Source organism: Balaenoptera physalus, assembly GCF_965194825.1.
Source record: "Balaenoptera physalus genome assembly, chromosome: 4".
In the NCBI taxonomy this organism is placed as follows: Eukaryota; Metazoa; Chordata; class Mammalia; order Artiodactyla; family Balaenopteridae; genus Balaenoptera; species Balaenoptera physalus.
The window spans coordinates 33144823-33165158 of NC_138891.1; the positions used below are offsets into that span (position 1 = coordinate 33144823).

Here is a 20336-nt window from a genome sequence, read left to right on the forward strand (position 1 = left end):
GACTTTATCAAAATTTAAAACTTTCAGTTTTCTTTAGCCACTATTAAGAAAATGAAAGGCAAGCCATAGATTGGGAGGAAGTATTCACAATTTATATCTCTGTTAAAGGACTCAGGCTATCTAAAGAACTCTCATAACTCTGTCATAAAAAAGACAGAGGACTCAAAAAAAAGACCAAAAGACTTGAATGAACAAATCACAAACGAAGATGTTTGACCAAGGAACAAATGAAAAGATGCTTCGCATCATTGGTCAACAGGGAAATGCAAATTAAAATGATGAGATACTACTTCATACCCATTAGAATGGCAGAAAAATAAAACAAATACCAAAAAGCTGATGATGTTAACTGTCGACAAGGAAATGGAACAATAAATCGTTTCATGCATTTTTGATTCGAGTGTAAACTAGAAGATGTACTTTGGAAAACAGTTTGGTAACCTTTTATCAGGTTAAACATATAACTACCTATGAGCTAGTAATTTAACTCCTAGGTGTTTACCTAAGAGAAGTGAAAACATATATCCACGAAAAGACTTTTACTGGAATGTTCATAGCAGCTTTATTCATAATAGCCCAAAATTGGGAATGACCCAAATGTTCATTGACAGATTAAAATGAGTAAACAAATCGTGGTATACTTATAGAATACCATTTAGGGATCAAAAGGAATCATACATGCCGATAACATGGATAAATCTCAAAACAGTATGTTGAGCCAAAGAAGTCAGGCACAAAGGGGTATGTACTGTGTGAATCTGTTTAAATGCAGTTCTACTGCAGGTAAAACTAAGCTCTAGGGACAGAAATCAGGAATGTGGACGCCTGTGACTGGAAAGGAGCACGAGGGAACTTTCGTGATGGAAAATACTGTATTGTAGTAATTGGGGTGGTGATTACGTGGTGTCAAAACTCATTGAATTTACATTTAAAATGTTTTCCATTTTATTGCATGTAGTTTATACCCCAGCCCAAATTCAGTGGGGGAAAAAGTCAAAGCTGTAAAACTTGCTCTTGGAGCGGTAAGGATATTGAGCAGACATCATGCATGTTGTAAACTACATGTAAATGGTATATAGGATGTTAGTACGACGGCAGAGATGGCAGGAAGTATGTACCACATGAACGCTGAGAAAAAAGCAGGTCAGATGGGAAAGGCTCTCTGGGCAAGAGATGGCTTGTGTTGTGTTCTGAAGACAGAAATGGATAAAAGTTAGCGATTAGGATTGGAGGGAAAATATTCCAAACAGGGTCAGGGTCTCAGGCCAAGGGGTCAAGATAAGAATAAAAGAAGACATGTTTTGAGGTCAATAAGCATGTTAACTGAAGTTGTTTCCCTATTCAGTTTATCATTTCCCAGCCCTCTATAGCTGTATCACTTTCCTCTTTCAAGACTTGGCCTAATTCTGTTCCTTCTGTCCCCTAGATGCTCCAGCACACGGTGTTCTTTCCTATTTCTCAGCTCCTGTTTTAACTCCACAGCATAGCACTTAAATTTTCCCAGGTTATACCCTACATGTTGAGTGTGTATTTTCTCAGAACATGTTTTCTGGGGGAAGGTGGTTTGTCCTTCCTTCACTGCTCCAAGTGAAGTGCTGAGTCCATAATCAAATGCTAGTTAAGGTTCTTTGGATGGAGGTTTGATAGATGTGCAGGAGAGGACACCTGTTGGAATGTAGGTTTACTACATTAAGTGTATGCTGTAGGTTTTTACATATAAGAGTGTTAATAGCTGTAATTTTTTGACTGTCGACTGTGTACCAGCCATTATGATAACTATTACGATAGTTCTTCCTAGGTAGGTATTTTTATTCTGTTTCTACAGATGAGTAATCTCTGCGCAGGCAGAGGTTAAATGACACACTGGAGTTTGAATATATCTCTTTGGCTTCCACCATTCTTGTAGTCATCAAACCACTGTATTTGTGTTCCTGAGAAATAAGGTGATGACGGGTGATGACAACAGTAAACATTGCTTGTACTCTTATGTCATGCCAGTCACTCTTTGGGCACTTGATACATATTAATTCATTTAACTTCCATGACAAGTGACGGAAATTATTCATAGGGTCATTAAGTAACTTCATCAGGGTCATATCAGAGTAAGCAGTATGGAGTCAAGATTTGAACTAGTCTGGTCCCAGAATACACGGTCTTTGCTCTTGATGATTGTGCTCTGCTACTTGGCTTTGTGAGCGTAAGGACTGGCTGTCTCCCTTAGCGAGAACAAGGCTTGCACTTTTCCTGAGGTGGGGTAGGGATAGGAATGGATTTATCAGATAAAAACTAGTGAGGGGGCTTCCCTGGTGGTGCAGTGGTTGAGAATCTGCCTGCCGATTCAGGGGACACGGGTTCGAGCCCCGGTCTGGGAGGATCCCACATGCTGCGGAGCAACTGGGCCCGTTAGCCACAACTACTGAGCCTGCGCGTCTGGAGCCTGTGCTCCGCAACAAGAGAGGCCGCGATAGTGAGAGGCCCGCGCACTGCGATGAAGAGTGGCCCTCGCTTGCCGCGAAAGCCCTCGCACAGAAACGAAGACCCAGCACAGCCAAAAATAAATAAATTAATTAAAAAAACAAAACAAAACAAAACTAATAGGAGGTGTTTTTTTTTTTTTAAAGGATATTTATTTTACTTTTTTTTTTAAAGGAATTCCTTTATTTTTATTATTTATTTATTTATTTTTGGCTGTGTTGGGTCTTCGTTTCTGTGCGAGGGCTTTCTCTAGTTGTGGCGAGCGGGGGCCACTCTTCATCGCGGTGCGCGGGCCTCTCACTGTCGCGGCCTCTCTTGTTGCGGAGCACAGGCTCCAGGCGTGCAGGATCAGCAGTTGTGGCTCACGGGCCTAGCCGCTCTGCAGTACGTGGGATCCTCCCAGACCAGGGCTCGAACCCCTGTCCCCTGCATTGGCAGGCAGACTCTCAACCACTGCGCCACCAGGGAAGCCCGGAGGTGTTCTTTTTTAAAAAAAAAAAAAACTAGTGAGGCAGGATGTTCTTTCCATGACATATTTAGTTTGTTAAAATAAGATGCTCCTGGGGCTTCCCTGGTGGCACTAGTGGTTGAGAATCTGCCTGCCAATGCAGGGGACACGGGTTCGAGCCCTGGTCTGGGAAGATCCCACATGCTGCAGGGCAAGTGGGCCCGTGAGCCACAATTGCTGAGCCTGCACGTCTGGAGCCCGTGCTCCGCAACAAGAGAGGCCGCGATAATGAGAGGCCCGCGCACCGCGATGAAGAGTGGCCCCTGCTTGCCACAACTAGAGAAAGCCCTCGCACAGAAACGAAGACCCAACACAGCCATAAATAAATAAATAAATAAATAAATAAACCCAAAGTTTAAAAAAAAAAAATTCTCATACTACTTGAACTAAACTATAAGAAACTGGACATGACTGGCAATGTGCTACAATTATAATTTAGGAGGGAAAATTAGTTCCAAAACTGTCATCAGCAGAGCCATACTCAAGAAGAAGAATCTCGCCACAACACCAAAAGATTAGGCAATAAAGGTGCGTTGTAAGTTACGGTAATGTATTTAAAGGAAATATTTATCCTTTTCTAAAAGTGATTCCTACTTCGTCTTGTTTTTTGGTTAACCGGCTGCCTGCCTCAGTGGCCCTGGCGACAAGGACTACTGTATTCACATTCTTCATAGGCTCAGTGATACAGAGGCAGCTAATCTTACATTTTAGGTTTTCTTTTCATCTCAGAGCATATCCTTTCCCTTCCTTTTTTCACTTCTATAAAGATGGTGCTTGCAGAGATATTTATAGTAGGGAAGGAAGCGGTCAGATCCTTGTGCAGAAACATAGTTGGCAGTTTCAGGGGCCGGGAAAGAGAGAATATGAAACACTACGGGCCACCTCCTAGGATATTTAATTGAGTTTAGTATTGTTTTCCATATTCCATTTTCATCACAGTGTGTGCAGGGCTATCAGCTCCTACCAGGGTTAGGTCTGAGATTTGGATCAAGTCAGTACATGTTGGTTGGCTTCTGATGAGATTAGGATCCCCTCCAAATCTCTCTAAAGAAAATAAAAATGTAACCTAATAAGTTAAAATATGCCCAGAGATTGTTGTCATACTGAAGAAGTACCACTTCCTAGAGGAGAAAGATTGCCGATGGAAAGGTTGTCTTTGTGCCTATTAGAATGTAAGCTCCCTGAGGCGAGGAACTCTTGGAAGCAGAGTATCTCCAGTATCTAGAATCGTGGCTACCACACAGTAAGGAATCAGTGTTTGTTGAATGAATGAATGGCTGAAATAGCTCTAGAATGAGAAGGAGATTTTGTTTATCCTCGGTAGCAGGATGGTAACATTCTTTAGATGAAGCTTCCTGTGAGCTCAGTTACCAACCTTTGACCTTAGGGCTGGAAGTGCCTATAAGCAGCAGGTGGGCCCTGCTTTCCAGCCAGGTATCTCCCCCACGATAAAAGAAAGGTTAACACACTTCAGGTCGGCTTGGTGTAAATTCTACCTATAATCCAATCACGTGATAAAAATAAGTGTGTGATCCTAGAAGACTGAGAATCCGATTCTTTTTCCCAGTGATCACACCGAAGTGTACAGTCTCCTTTGGGCCAAGTCTGAGAAGCCAAATAGCTGATCTTTCTCTTTTTTCTTTGAGATTTTAGCTTCAGCAGCAGATGTTACATAATTGAGCGGAAGCCACCGACCCCTCTCTGACTTTTATCTGAAAGATGAAGGGTCAGAACATGATATCTGAGGCCTTTGATGCTTTTCAGAAACAGCAGATGGAAGACTTCAGTGAAGAATAAGAAGCCAGGGATTTAATTTAGGCTGAGTGAAGACAAAGATTTCAAAGGAATGGAAAATGGATCAGATCCAAAAGCATATGACCAGTATTTCACTTTGCCTTTAAAAGAACAGGTGGCTTGAGAAACTTTGCGGCAAACTTGGTTTTTCTGTGAATTAATATTTCCAAGTTATTACCGCAAAAATAAGACTAGTAGTAAATTTCCTACTAAGGTTGTACTTTTCTTGGGTGCTAGTTGGGAAAAGAAAACTCCCTGTAGAGGAACCAAAAGATTTAGTAAAAAGGATTTTAAAGACCTGATGGAGGAGACTTGATCCCACATGCTAGAAATTTAAACCAGATTTTATATAGTTTGATGGTGGGTACTTTTTTGGTAAAGATAGGATACCTCCTCTGAAATGGGTTTCTGTAGCCATGATCCCTAGACTTTTAGGAGGCAATGCATCTTTCAGCATTCAGGGCAGCGATGGGTTTAGTACCAGGATGTAGTAGCAGACATGAACTTAATTTGAAATCCCAAGCAGTAAACAGAATCCAACCAACGAAACCCCTTTGTAGCATCCGATCTGAAGGGTAAGGATGACCATGTAATTTATTGTCCAAACCAGGACACTTCTGAGGTAGAAAGGGGGAACCATTTACAATTATGCCAGAAAGTGGGTGAAAACTAGAGTTGTCTCAGGACTTAGTGACACTTTACCCAATGGAATTAAAAATTGAACGTGCAACACAATTACCTGGAAGCCTATTAAAACACAGACTGCTGGGCTCCACTCCCAAAGTTTCATATTCAGTAGGTTTGGGATCAAAAATTTGCATGTCTGACAAGTTCACCGGTGATGTTGATGCAGCTTGTCTGGGGACTGCACTTTGAGAACTACTGCTCTGCCTAGACAGGCTTGGCACTCTTATGCTGAGGATGTCATTTTCAGTTGAAAGAAACTCTCCTTAGTGTTCAATCCTCCTCCGCTAGACAGCCTTCCGCAAATGAGGATACCCATGAAGGAGACGGCAGAAAAAACTTGTGTTGGCTTCGACCTGTGTCTCTGTGGACTGGTCTATTCTTGGTATTCCAGAGACAGCTCACTGGTACCAACCTAACCTTCAAAGAAATGTTGAAACCAAATGGAAGAAACGTGACTTCTGGTTTCTTACCATAGAGACTTTGGCTTGGGGAAGCCTCAGCACCTAAGTTGACTCTAGAGACATTTTATAGAATGAACATTGTTATGGGCAACAATGTTCCTCTACCCTTTCCTTTTGCATCTGAAAAAGCAACATGGGTCACCAGCAGCTCTACTGGAGCCATCTGAGAAAATTTGGCCAGGGTTCTTGCTCTTGGTGCATCTGCTCAAACTGGCACAGTCTGACCCGGAAACACAGCTTCACCATGTGCCACCAGTGTTGGCCATCAGTACTCTGCAGGCTTTGTCACATCGGACTAAGCGAACTTCCTAGAATTGCGTCATGCAGGACTCCTACCTAGCTGCAGAAACAATGCTAGCTCTTTGCACGCTGGAAAAAAACCTCCAAACCTCCAATATTTCTCAATTCAGCAGTCGACTTCAGAAACATCATAGATCTAATGGGAAATATCTGTTTGTTTCTCTTTCTTTTTAAATCAAAAATCATGGGGGGATGACACAGTGCTTTTGCTTTTTAAGCATTTATTCATTATTTTGCCCTCTCGTTAACTGACTTAAACTGAATGAGAAACACATAGATAGATTTATTAGTCAGGCAGATGTGAATGTGGGATTCACCGTAGATCAGTGGTTTTTAAAGGGTGGACCCCCAGATCAGCAGCATTAGTATCACCTGGGACTTTGTTAGAAATGCAGATTCTTAGGCCCCAACTTACTGAATCAGAAACTTTGGGGAGTAGGGCCCAGGGATATGCGTTTCAACAAGCCCCCCAGGTAATTCTGATGTGTAGCAAAGTTTGACAGACACTGTTGTAAACGGTTTTATGTTATATCTTATCTGTCTCTTTTGGTCTACAGAGGTATTGAAATGTCTAAATTATGCTTTCCAGTGGTCTGATTTGTAATTTCATACACATCTGCTTCGATTAAATGAGTCTTTGTAATAATAGTGAAAGCAATGATGATGTTAGCCAACATTTACTGAACACTTTCTGCATTACTATGTTAAAGATTTTACAAATAATATCTAATTTAATCTTACAGTAGTCTTGTGCTAATATCATCACTGTTTTACAAATAGGGGAATGGGACTCAGGAGCTTGGTAGACAGGCCTCTTAGAGGGTGGTTTCTTAGTATTTTGCTGCCTGGTGTACCCATTAGCTGTTTTAATGTGTCTCCCCTCCACCCCCACTCCCCCCAAATTCTCCTGATTTTGAGAGACTGTCTTTTTCTACTCCTGTCTCCTTCCCCCTTTTGTATCCTGTTTAAATATGTCAAGGATAATTATAATTTTATGTTTTTAGAGTCATTTTTCTCCCCAGCACATGTGTGTGGCACTAGATTGAACATTCGTCTCGCCAGGGAATTGGAAATACCGTCCTACAAATGCATGATTGAGGATGAAAGTAGTTGAAGAGGATTGAAGGACATGCCAATTGGCGATTGGTGGGGCAGCATGGCAGGGCGGGAGGGGTGTAGCAGTGGGAAGGCTGGGCTGACTGAAACCCTGTGGGGTGCAGGTACCTTCCTTGTGCCCAGGGGCTCAGGCTCACTGTGATATCAGGAGGGTGGTTACCTCCTGTCTGCCTGCTTCCTCAAGTGTGAAATGGGCACTTTCGCCTCTCAGCAAACAGTAGTTTTTTCCCCACGCCCTGCCCACTCTCCCTTCCTGGGTCTTCATGCTTGGAGTATCTTGGTGTCCCCTCATTTCTTCCTTACTAAGCTGTAACAGACACGACAATCTATAGTTTATGTGTATATTACCAGTGTGTAATGTGTATATATGTGCATACTTTTATGTGTGTATTTATAGATTTTATTGAAGTATAAAATTTATTTGTTATGTTCACAGATCATAAAAGGTTATTTTGATATTTTAGAGTGAGTACATTGTTTTATTTATTTATTTTTTTAAACTTATCTAGGTTTTTTTTTTTTTAGTGCCAAAGCTGTTTTCAAGTCTGTACGTTTTAGGAAGATAAATATGCAAGCTATAGAGTATTTTCTGTTTCACCAGTGTGACCTTTGGTTCACTTTCTCCATAGAATTAGTCGTCCTTGCTTGAAAAAAAGTATTTCTGGGCTGGATGGATTGCATGAGATGGGTTGACTATGCTGACGGTGTGGATCTGTGCTAATTCCCCTGTGTGTAATTTAAATTTATAATGTTTAAAGTATTTTAAATAATTTAGCTGGTTAGTCCTAGACCATAATAAGTTAACATGTGAACTTAAAGTTTTGCTATGCATAGGATAGATGTTTGTGATTCACTTTAAAGGTAAATACATACTTTACTAGGTATTAATAGGGTTAATTTATCCCAATAACAACAAAGATAAAAGCTTTTATCTATATAAATATATGTACAAATAGATACTAACTGTATATCTATGCCTGCATGAACTTGCAAACCAAAACAAACTCACACTGACTTATAGGAATTATTGTCATAATTGAGTTTGCAGTTTTTAGAGGCAATTTTGATACATATCTACAAGCTTTTGAAATGTTTGTCCTGGGTGAATACCTTTTAAGCATTTTCTCTGATATCTCCTCATCACAAATGTATTTTGACAGCCACAGTCGGAAATCCTAAATAGTCATCAATGATAAAATTTCAGATTTGGAGCCCCAAACCAGCATGAGCAAATATATTACTATATCAACCAATTATAGTTCTCAAACCCAAAGTAACTTACTGAGGATGGGGACAGTCCAGTGGTACTCAGCATTATTGCTGCCTAGCCCAGAATTCTCCTCTTCCATTCTCATGCCCCCTTCACACACACTGATGTTCTTTCATGGAAAAGCTGTTTCCTTACCTGTTTGTAGCCCTTCATCTGTGAGTCAAACAGCATTCATTTCAGAATATGTCTCAGTGGACGCTCCAAACTAAGACTGTTCTATGCAGAGTTCTTGCTCATCTTCAGGAACAGATGAAAATCAGGAACTTGACAGAAACCATGAGGTAGTCGGTCGACTGTCACTCTGCTGAATTGGTCAGTTAGAACTCACTCAAGGTTGGGAAATGGAAACAAGGAGGAAGTGAGAGATGTTTGGATCTCCGTGGGTGTTGGGCTGGCCTCCGTGCTAGTTCCTTTCCCTCAGAGATCCATAAAAAAGCGTGGTCGGTTTTTTTTCGTTTTTTTTTTTTTCTTTCCTTCTTGAACTTTTTTCTACTTTTTTTTTTCCTCCCCGACGTCGCCACGTCATCTGGCAAATGAACAGCCAGGCAACAACCTAAGCAGGTTTTCTTTTTAAACTTTGCCATTGCCAAATTCAACATGTGGTAAGAAGTGGAGAGCTGGTGGGGTCACTGAGGTAGCAAGACATGGCTAGCTACCACACCCTCCTAAGAGGGAGCTCTTGTGGAGGAGGAAAAAACTTCCCTCTACCCTTCTAGGTTCCTGGGGCTGGCCTCAGAATCACGTTGACATGAGACCGACTAAAAAGTTTAATAACATGTGTACATGGGAGAGACCCAGGAAAACTGAGTGACTCACCAAAATGGCAGAAGCCACCACCTCAAACACCATCTTCAACCAAAGACAAGAGAAGATGTTGAGGTTGGTGGTCTGGGAATTCAAAGGGGAGGAAGGCAATTCACAGGAAGATGAAAGAAGAGCCAGTGTTTGGTAAACAAACGTTTGCTGTACCGTACAGAGACAGTGGGACCCCGAGAGGCATTTTAACAAACAAATTCTGCTAGGTCCCTCCCTGTCTACACACCTGATTCATATTATACTGTAGTATCTGTAGTGGTAGCTCCCTCCCTGGAACAGGTCCTCTGCCTAAATTCTTATAGGCAGCTAGGGGGGTAGGTCAAAGGTTCCTGAGTCTGTGGGGCCTGGATTGTTTCCAGCTCAAAATAATCAGCAGGCCTAAGAGACACATTTTGGGGGGGCAGGTTTTGCTCCCCATTCCTTGTCAGAGGCCACACAGTGTAACAAACAGGTGGTGAGCGGGGCTCCCCCAAAATGTGGAATTAGCATTTGAGTAAAGAAGCATTCTGGCATCCATGACCCCATCTGTTAGATAAGAGGTGCTATTATTGTTATTTTTTTCCACATTAATTTTTCCACATTTAAGCATTACTGACAAATCTTGGGTTGGTCAGAAAGTTCGTTTCGGTTTTTCTGTAAGATGTTATGGAAGAACCCAAACGAACTCTTTGGGCAACCCAACAGGTCACGAGTAGGACTTCAGATAAACTCATCATGCGTTAATCTTTTGCTAAGCGTGTGCTGCTAATGTTACTGTTGTGAAAGTGAGAGGCAGGAAATCTCTGTATTTTTGGTTTCTTTCAGGGTGTATAATATAATTTGTAATGTTCCAAGGAGTGCTCCAGTGTCTTTTCCCACTGAAAAATCGTGTGCAGTTAGAGATGGAAGTACTCAGAATTTGGCTGCAAATCCCTCATCGGAGCGTGTGACTCAGAACCAGATAAGAAAGAAATTCTGCCCTGGAAGGCTCTTTATTAGGCTGCTATGTTGCAGGGCTGTTCTCTCAGGTGGTTCCATGGCCGAAATGTGGGCTCACAGCTTAACGTGTCAAGTTCAATTTGACTTAAAAACGTAACGTACATTTGCAGTCACAATAGTCAGTAGTACTTATTTCTATGCTCATGATATGCCAGGTGCTGTTCTAGGTACTTTACACGCATCTACTGTGTAGTGGGCTGTGTTCCAGGCACTGGGGATGAAGTAGTGACCAAATCAGACCCAGGTCCCTTCCCTCATGAAGCATATTTGCTTATTTTGAGTCTTACATACAAACCCAATAGTCGCTCCTGATCCTTAATAGACTCAGCAGAGGTCCCGAGGGACCCAGAGCTGGTTTAGGGAAGCTTCCCACTTGGCTCTGCCTGGGCGCACCCATTCCCCCTCCCTCCCCAGTGCCCATAGAGTCCTGGCTGCTGCTTTGACCCCTGGGGCTCAGAGCTCCCGTTTGCCTACAGAGGCTTGCTAGCTTCAGCTTGCGCGGAGATCTGGTGGGCAAATACATGTAAAGACAGAGTCATAAGGACGATCACCAGGGCACATTGCAGAGTCCTTCAGATGTAAACATTATGCTGATTAAACGGATGATTTGGCACTAGCAGTCTCTAAACTGCGGCTCTCAAGACTTCCCTGACTTATCGCAGGAGGCTCTGTTTATTCTGACGGTCTCAGAAACACCCATTCTTTGTCCCCGTGCTCCCTTGTGCTTCTTGCCTTCTCCATGGGGTGCTTCATGTTTGTATGCAGCATGACTCAGGTGGAAATTATCATTAAATTAAATTCACTGGATCTGCTTGTTTTTCCTCTTGATACCAGGAGTTGCAAAGTCCAAGGCCAAAGGGATAGCCCTACAGGTGGTCACCTGATCGCAGGTAGTCCAGATAAGTGGAGTAGACCAGGTGTAAGACCCTTGGGGACTGAGGAATTGTGGAGAAGTGGAGAGCTCATGGCCCACCCAGGGGGGCAGCTGCTCAGCTAGACCTTGTCAGGGTCCAGTGTTGCCTCCTCTGTGGATGGGCCAGTGTTGTCAGAACCTCAAGTGGTGATGGCACTGTTTTAAACACTTTTTTGTGTTTATGTGTTTTAACTCGTTGGGTTCTCACAACAGCTCCATGAGCTGGGTGGGTTCCACCTCTTTCTTAATAGATGAGGAAACTGAGGCAGAGAGATGTCCCACAGCTCCTAGAGTTGGGATTTGGACCCTGGCAGAGCCGCTCCTGGAGCTCGTGGTCTTAACTGCACTTTTATGTCTCTTCTGGTTTCACATGCCGTCTAAGTCAGACACTTTTCAAATTGTGTAGGCCTGATGTCTTGTGGGCCGAAACGGAACCTGACTGTGATTGTTTGGCTCGTGGGAAGCTGGTTCGTGGCCTCTGCTTTATAGCAGTTGTATTGGCAGGTAGCGGGGGGACTCAGAGGAACACTTGTCTGCAAGGACTGGATCAAAGCACAGATACACAACCTTTCCCACACTTGATTGCAGAGCGCTTTCTTTGTATTAGATCCTTTCACAGCCAATTTACATAGGAACCATTTGAGGGACAACTCTTTACATTTTTACAGATGAGAGAGTAGAACTTCGGAGAATTTAACGAAGTTGCAAGCGAGGAGGTGGCTGGGCTGGACTTTGCAGCCAGAGTTTAGATTCAGAGTTTAGGATTCCTTCCCCAGTTCAGTGGCTCTGTTCTACAACCACATGAACAGTGAACGCTGGTTCATTAATTCATCAAGCATCTGAGAGCCGGCTACTCTAGGTAGGACAGGCCTTGTTGGGAACACAGGAAAAGTGTATTTTCTCATCAGGAAATGCTGGTTGTACTCATATATGACATTTTAATCTGAGGTAAAGAGAGTGATGGCAGCAAATAAGTGGTGAGGCTAATAATGATGATAGATACCAAGGCGAGTGGTAGAGTTAGTGGTTAAGGCTGTGCTTGCCTTGGAACTGGGGAAGATGAAAACATAAGGATCCAGGAGGAACTTGGTGAGTTGTCTGTTCATCTTGTCTTCTCAAGATTGCATGTTTCAAGGCAGAGTGTCTGCCTTAGTAGAGTTTTTGGCTATAGGAGCTTACTGCCAGCAGGGCAAGGGCATGTCCTGTGGTTTCTCTTCGAATGTTTGGGAGACTTTTAAGAAAAACTTGGGGCTACCACCTCTTCACCCCTGGACCCCTGGGTGGTCCTCCTTTCCCTCTGCTCACCTGGGGACCCTGAAGCAGTTCTGACTCTTTTAAGGTCATTGTTTATATACTTGACTGGCCATTGACACCAGCTGGGGAGCTTTAATAATGCAGATTCCAAGACCCTGCTTGAAATGAACCAGTCAGAATCCTTGTTTCTGGCTCAGGATTCTATATTTCCAAAAGTGTCTGGGGAAGTCAGAAATGCGGCCAGGTGTGAGCCTCCCTGCCTTGCTGTTTTGGAGCCTCTGATCTTACAGCCCTTGGAGGAACTTTTATCCTCTGGGCAGATGTCCTGCCTCCTGTTTTGTCTAGCTCCCTCCAGCTGCCTGGCCCTTATCAGTTACTGCCATAGCTTTGGACGCCCGTGCAGACCTGTGCCCTGAGAGCAGAAATTGTGATGATCAGAGGACCAGTTGGGTGGTATTAGTGAGAGGAGAGATTCATAGGGAGACCTTGAGACAGAGAATAGGGCTAGAACATCCACAGATTAGGTGAAACCCAAGGAGGAAGTAAGAATATCATCAGGGGCATATGTAGCAAAAACAATAATGTCTGACTTCTCCTGGGGCCTTGAGTTTTATATTTCAGCCTGTCTTCTCTTATCATTTTTTTTCCCTGTTGGATGTCAGTGAATGATGTAAATCTGTCCTTACACTGTCTGTTGTTACTCCTTTTTAGCCGGGAAGTTTTAGGAGTGGAGTCTTCCTTTATTTATGCACCTCACCCTGTCACCCAGATTTTGAAAACTGGTCTCAGGTGTCCCAGAGTGTGGAGCTTGTGGAAACCTGGGCATGTTTGTGAAAGACTGAGACATATTTCAATGCAGGATGTAAAATTGGCCCTGCAACCATTTTGTATTTCCTTGAGATTTATGCTGGGCATTTTGTGGATATGCTTAAAATGTAAAGATTAGCTTGTACACATTTTTTCTCTATTAGAAATGGAAATAAGGATCTTATTAATGTTTGCAAAAATATTTTATCTTGACAAACTATTGATCCTATTTTGTGTATTTTAAAAAATAGGTATTTTGTTCTGATGATTAACGACGCAAATGACGTACGTGGCTTTATTCAACACTAGACACCAGTTTCAATACAAAATAAATAAAATAATAACGATGCTGGTAATAATAATAGTAGTAGTAGTAATAATAATAGGTAGAGGCCATATTTCCTGCTTCCAGGATTCCAAAAAGGAAAAAAGACAACATCATCGATGTTTTGTTTTCCTTTTGTCTCTGATGCTTTGATTTATGCCGAATAGTTCTATGTTCCCTCAATTTATTCCCATTTCCCTTTGTGGAACCCTAGGATTAAAATACCAGGGGGCTTCATCCTGATTAATCGCAGAACCCTCCACATAACGGGGTGTGACCGCCACCCCCAGCCCACCCCATATGCTCACACATGCACACATTTCCTTTCCCCAGCATTGTTTCCAGGCGGGACTCTGCCTTGTCAGTTACAAGACCGGTTATATGTAAACATCCCTTGTGTATTTGTACTACAAATAGAGTGAAGCTAATACAGGGAATCCTCCAAGGTCTGTTATTGTTTCCAGTCAATTTCCATCCAGCCTGGCAAGGACTGCCTTGAAAGCTGGTTTACTTACTTCTATAAATGTCTTATTTTGTTCCTTACTCCAAAATCTTTTCTTCTGGTACAAAAACAACTTTATCGTTATTGCCTTATCCCCAGTTTTTCCCACTTGCTTCACTGGACGGTTAGCCACACTAGAGCAATTTGCTTTTTTCCCACTTGCTGTCTTGGGGACTTACTCATGTTAGCCCTATATAATTATACCATTTTTTCCCCATAGCTTTGTAGTATCCCATAATTTATTTAGTCAGTCCCTATTGATGGACATTTAGATAGGTATGAACATTTTCAATGAATCTATTTTAACTGCAGGAGCTATTTACTGGGTTACATCATTTTTAAAAAGTTAAAGCTTTGCTGACAAGTGATTTAGAGTGGGGTGTGTGTGTGTGTGTGTGTGTGTGTGTGTGTGTGTGTTGGAGAGGGGGTTATGTTTGCAGACAGGATTCCACTGGACATTGAGAAATATACTGGGTTAAGGATACAGAGGATTTTAGTACAAGGCCCAATAGAAACATTATAGGAAAGTGCAGAGAAATTTAAAGGAAATGAATTTGGGGAATTCCCTGGAGGTCCATTGGTTAGGACTTGGCGCTTCCACTGATGAGGCCCAGAGTTCAATCCTCATGGCCAAAAAAAAAAAAAAAAAAAAGAAAAAAGGAAGTGAGTTTGGAAGTTGCCCTCTAAAAGGATCTGTGAAGGAGCTGGTGTCTGAAATGGTTCTTGCTAGATGGCTCTTCTATGCCTAGAATAGGGTGAAAGTCAATCTGGGACGAAAAGAATGGTGTAAGCTAAGGCATCAGGGAAGGAAAGTCAGCAGAGGTGGGTGGGGCATAATGTGAGGATCGTAATTGTCATGGTGAGGCGTTCATAATTCACTGTACCATGACGCTTTCGAGCTTTGTGTTAAACTAATTGAAGGTGTGCTTTAAAAAGTGTGATCTGGTAGAAAAACATGGAATGCAGACATGCCTTTTTGTGTTTCTCTATGTGAAGCATCAAATCCTGCCAAAGTCAGGGCATTGATTTAGGGTAGTGGAAGAGGGTGGCAGAAATTATGTCTTTAAAACATGATTAGTCACTATATTGTAAAACAGTGCTTTTTTTGTTTTTTTGTTTTTTTTAATCTCTTGAAATGAGCGACAGGCTCGGAAATTCGTTGGCAGTTGTGTGCTTACCTTTATCTGAGAGTTATACTTGGAGAAACAAATGTCTGGTGCAATATCTCCACCTTCTGGAAGATTGGCACCAGTAACAGTTTATAAAAAGAATTGATATGTGCAATATTTACATATTTTGTAGACGGCTAACAAAAACCTCACTTTGAAATAGGCACTGATGTTGAGTCATGAGTTGAATACCTAGTCTCAATTAGTGGAATTGCTCAAACAGGTTTTCTGTGTTGCTAATATTAGATTGGGTTTAACCTTAAGAATCAGAAGGAATGAATTTCATTTGATGGTATTAGCAAAGCGTCAACATTGAGAACTCACAGTCACAAAAATAAAATCTCAGTGCATGTATTTCCTCTTCTATGTATGGATTTTTGGAAAGATGCTCATAAAGCCAAAGAGGGCATTTCCTTTTATCCCTCAGAGTCTCCAAAATGTATCCTTTCTCATTATTTCCATTCTGCTCCCTTCAAGACTCACTTCACCTGTCACTATCTCTGGGTGTTTCCCTGATAGCTTGGCATTGTTCATATACTTCCCACATGGCCTGTGTTTTTCTATCAGTCTCAGCTGGAGTGGGCAGTGGCTGCCTTGGTTGGCTCGTTTTGGTCTCCCCAGTGCCCGCTCCTATAGCAGGCTCTCAGAAATGTTTGTTGAGTGAATGTGTGTTACCAAAACACACAGGGGAGAGGCAGGGAATATCCCGCAACTGTATGCTCTGGTCCTGTAGGTAAAGATAAGAGAGACGATGGAATTAATCTGAAAACAAGAACTGTGCATATTTTTAAATACTGTTATCCCAGTGGCATCAGATCATCTACTCATTTGTATCTGCCCACTTTTGAGTTCCTTCCGTAGGTTTCTGGACCCCCGACCTGCATAATGATTCATCCTAGGATGGGTCCCTTAGAGGATTGCACGCTGCTTTATAAGACGGTTTATTTGCTTAGCACTCTGACTGCTCAGCTTTTTAGTAAATCGTTAGAACAAGTTAGGAAAATGAGCCTTCAGAAGTCACTGAGAGAAGCTTCGGCTAGAATGAGAATCTTTGGCCGGAATGAGACTCATAGAGAATGAATACTTCATTTTTATTATGTCGATGAAAATAATCAATAAACAATCTGTAATAGGAATAGAAAAATGTTTTATTTGAGCCAAACTGAGGACTAAAGCCCAGGAGACAGCCTCTCAGATAACTGAGGAACTGCTCTGAAGAAACGTGGTTTTCAGCACAGTTTTATGTCTTCTCAGAACAAAGAACATCAAACAAGTCAGGGATACATTCCTTCATGGTTTCCAAAAAAAGATCAGCACATACACAGTGAGTCAGTGTGGCCTTGGCACCTGGGAAGGGAGTCTTGTCATGGGAGGAGGGCCAACATTGGCACCCCAGGAAGGGAAGAATTTAATCCTTATTTTTAACGAGGGCCTTCTTTACTTCTGGTCTGCGCACCCTTTTCTTTAATAATTAAAGCAGATGTACAGTGTGTGTTTGATAGGCCACAAACAGGCTGTTCTGTTAGCACGAAATTCAAGTCAACTCATGTATAAGGCAGAATGACTTCCCCATGCCTCGATATCAGTTAGATAAACTTTCCCAGAGTTGTTCTGATAAACAGATGTCGCCTGTTCAGGCTGCGTGATGTGTGAAAAGCAGGCGCTAGCATGTTTGGGGGAAGGTTTTGTGGTGGGGAGACTTCAGGGAACTTGCCTGAGGGTAACTGAATGCTGTGGGTGAGGTCATGCAGGTTTTTGTTGCTGCTGCTGTTGTTTTTTTCCCCCCAAAGACTAAGCACACCTGAAATTTGTAGACTCCGTCTTCTTCTCTGTCCAGCAAACTGCTGTAGCTAAAGCACACTTGTATGTGCTTCTGCCTTGTGTGAGTGTTGTGTGGTCATCTTCGGCAATTTAGTTTCCTTGGCGGCGTGACCGAGAAATTTTTCTGTCGTTTTAGGCCATTAATGCTGTAGAGAGCTACGTACCTGTTTAGTTAATATTTGGAACACAGCAGTGATTCTCAGGCTGTTTTGCATGGACCAGTTGGTGTCATCAGAATGAAGAATCAGTGAGGCCAAGTTTGTGTGTTTAGTCCTCAAACGAGCTGTTCAGGCAGCAGCTGTGCGTGTTGCCCTTGTCTTATTCCCAGGGATCACAAGGTGGGTTGAATGAGGACGTGTGGTTCCACTTGTGTGACTTCTTCATGACCGGAAGACTCGTTCGGATCCCATGTTCTACTCCTCCTTCGGGAGCCTGGCTGGCTTCCTGTAGGGGGTGTTTATCTAACCCAAGTTGTAGTTCGTTGGTGACGTCAGTGCCCTCAGTGGCCCAGCCTCCCGACCAGCCTGTTTGTTTAGTTGTGTCCATGGAGGCCTGTGTGTTGGAAGGACACATGCAGCCTCCCTCTCTAAAATCCTGTTGAAATCATACCAATCATAAATTTTGTACTTAGTCGTTAATAGTGTGACAAAAGATTTGTGATGGTTTTGCTGTAGAGGAGAGAGAGAATTTAAATTAGAATGTAGCTTATGTGTTCCTTCAGGAAGCCAAGGCAAATAAAAATACTCAATTTGGGTGAGCTGCGTTCTTTCCTGTGGTGTTGAACAAAGCCGCTAGCAGCAAGCACTAACCTAGAAACCGTTTTCCACCCACCCAGGAAACCTCCATTAGAGATCTTTGTTGAATAGCTGCTAATCCGGCATCCAGGGCGTCCCAGTTTGTGTTAGTAAACTGGATGGAAGAAGCTTCACCGTGGGGCCTCTCGTTGATGAAATGGCTGGATTCCCTGAGCCCTTTTTCCTTGTCCTAAGCTGCTTGTTTAACTGGGTAACGCAATCCTAACGTAGACACGAATTTTCAGATGTGCTATGCCCACAGGTTTGCCCACACTGTCTCAGTTTACACCCGTGCCAGCTCAGTAAGTGACACTTCCACTCTCAAAAGTTATCTAGGTTTTGATCATGAACTATATGCGCATCTGAATTATAAGGGAGTAAAATGATCACATATGTGTGATTGATAGGCTTAACTTAATGTTCTCTTAATAGTGAGTATAATCTTTCATATTTAGTAAAGAAATTATTGAGGCTTTGCTTAAGAGTGCTTCTCAACTTCAACCCCAGCCTTATCTTCAGTGGTGAAATAGTTTGTGTTCCTAGCATTCGGTAACGTAAATTATTTGCAAGGCTTTTGGTCGTATCATTAATACCTTGAGGCATGCGTTTCATTTCAGTATTGAGCCGTGGTTAAAACCAGAACTTCTGGAGCCAGGTGGCCTGAGTCTGGATCCCAGCAACAGCTTTTCTGACCTGTGTGACCTTGAGAACGTTAGGGTAATGCTGGTGCTTGCTCAGGGGTTTATCAAGGGCATGAAGGTAGTTGATGCAGGTCAGGTGCTGAGAACGATGCCTGCTGTGTAGGGAGTGCCCAATAAAAGTTAGCTATTTTTATTTCATTCGAAAATAACCATTTAGTGTTAAAAGTACTAGACAAGAAGAGTATGTGAGGGCCTGGCACAGAAGGGAGAACTTGAGGCCTCTAGCAGCAGTGCCGGCAGTTTAAAATCATGGTGCAGTTTGTTGTTTTCTCCTCTCAGCTGGGCGTACGGCGGGGGGTGGGAACCAGGTTTGCTGTGCTCCCAGGTCCTTGCTGGTCCATGAGATGACGCAGCCTCCCCCGGCCCTAGGCAAGCCCGATGCAGGGCCAGGCCGGGTGGAGGCCTAGCTTGCCCACTCTATCTGAGGGCGGATCTGCAAGATTAGGTGCAGGGCTGCTGATAGGGGTGAGGGAAAGAGGGGTCATAGGATGACTGAGAATTTCCAGTTCAGGTGCCTGGGTGGATGGTGACGCTGTTAATCAAGTTCAAGGGTTAAGGAGCCTCCTTGGATGAGGTAGAGAAAGTGATGCAGTCCATATTTTCATGGTCCCACACTACCACGCAGAGTGAGGTCTGTGCGTGTAGATAGGTTATATTATGTCTGGCTTTCATATCACTGTACTAAAGATAGGTTGAAATATATCTCACAGAAAGAGTGCATTGGGTTTGATGGGGTTGAGAAGCCCAGATCTAGATGATTCCAAATTTATATCATGTAAGTGTTGTGCCCAGTATTCATGTCCTTATATATTTATTCATTTTTCCATTGTGTTTAATGGTGGCATTTCTCTAGCTGCATAAAACAGCACATAAAAATCTAAAGACACTGGTGATATGGTTCAGGCTTTTTGAAGAAACACAGAGATATTTATTTTTGATACTTGACAGATGGCTTCACTGTTACTGAAAGTATTTTGGTATGGGCTAGTAGTAACAAGCATGGGATGTGATGTTTAAGGTTTGTTTCTAAGGACCATTTAAAAATTATCATAGGTTAAGGAGCTGAGTCATGTTTGTTATACTAAATCTATTAGCCCTAGTTATACATGCTGTGTGTTTATATGTGTGCCCAGGTAAACATGTCTAGAGTCTTGTTGGAAAGTCTTATTTATAACATTTAAACCTAAACTTAGACTTGGAAGCTTTGGGCAATCTGGTGACTATTCTAGATTCTTGTTCATAAGCTAGGCTGATTTAATCAGATGTGTGGCTCATTTCTGAGAACTGCTGCAACCAGTGGATATTCTCTGGCATTATTCAAAGAGAAATTGGCCACTTTATCAAGAACACTTGCCAGTGAAGCTGTTTGAAAGAAAGGAATTTCCAGTTTAGTTCCATATCTTGCGTTTTCAAATGAGAAGAAGAAAAGATAGGTGGTCTAATAGCCACATTACACCATTTTAAAAATCATTTTAGATGATTTCTTGTTATTGTAGCTTATAAGAAAAACTTCAGAATATTCAAAATAAAAGTTGCCACTTGAATCCCATGCATTTCTTGATACGTTAAAAATTTTAACACTGACAGTCTTATTCCTCCTTCTTCAACTCTAATAAATAAACTCTAATAAATCATTTTATATTTA

General features: G+C 42.4%; 1 protein-coding gene across 3 annotated transcripts in view; it reads left to right on the forward strand.

Annotated features, from left to right (window-relative positions):
* Positions 1-20336, forward strand: part of MED12L (mediator complex subunit 12L) — a 318558-nt gene that overhangs the window by 165045 nt on the left and 133177 nt on the right. The window lies entirely within an intron of this gene.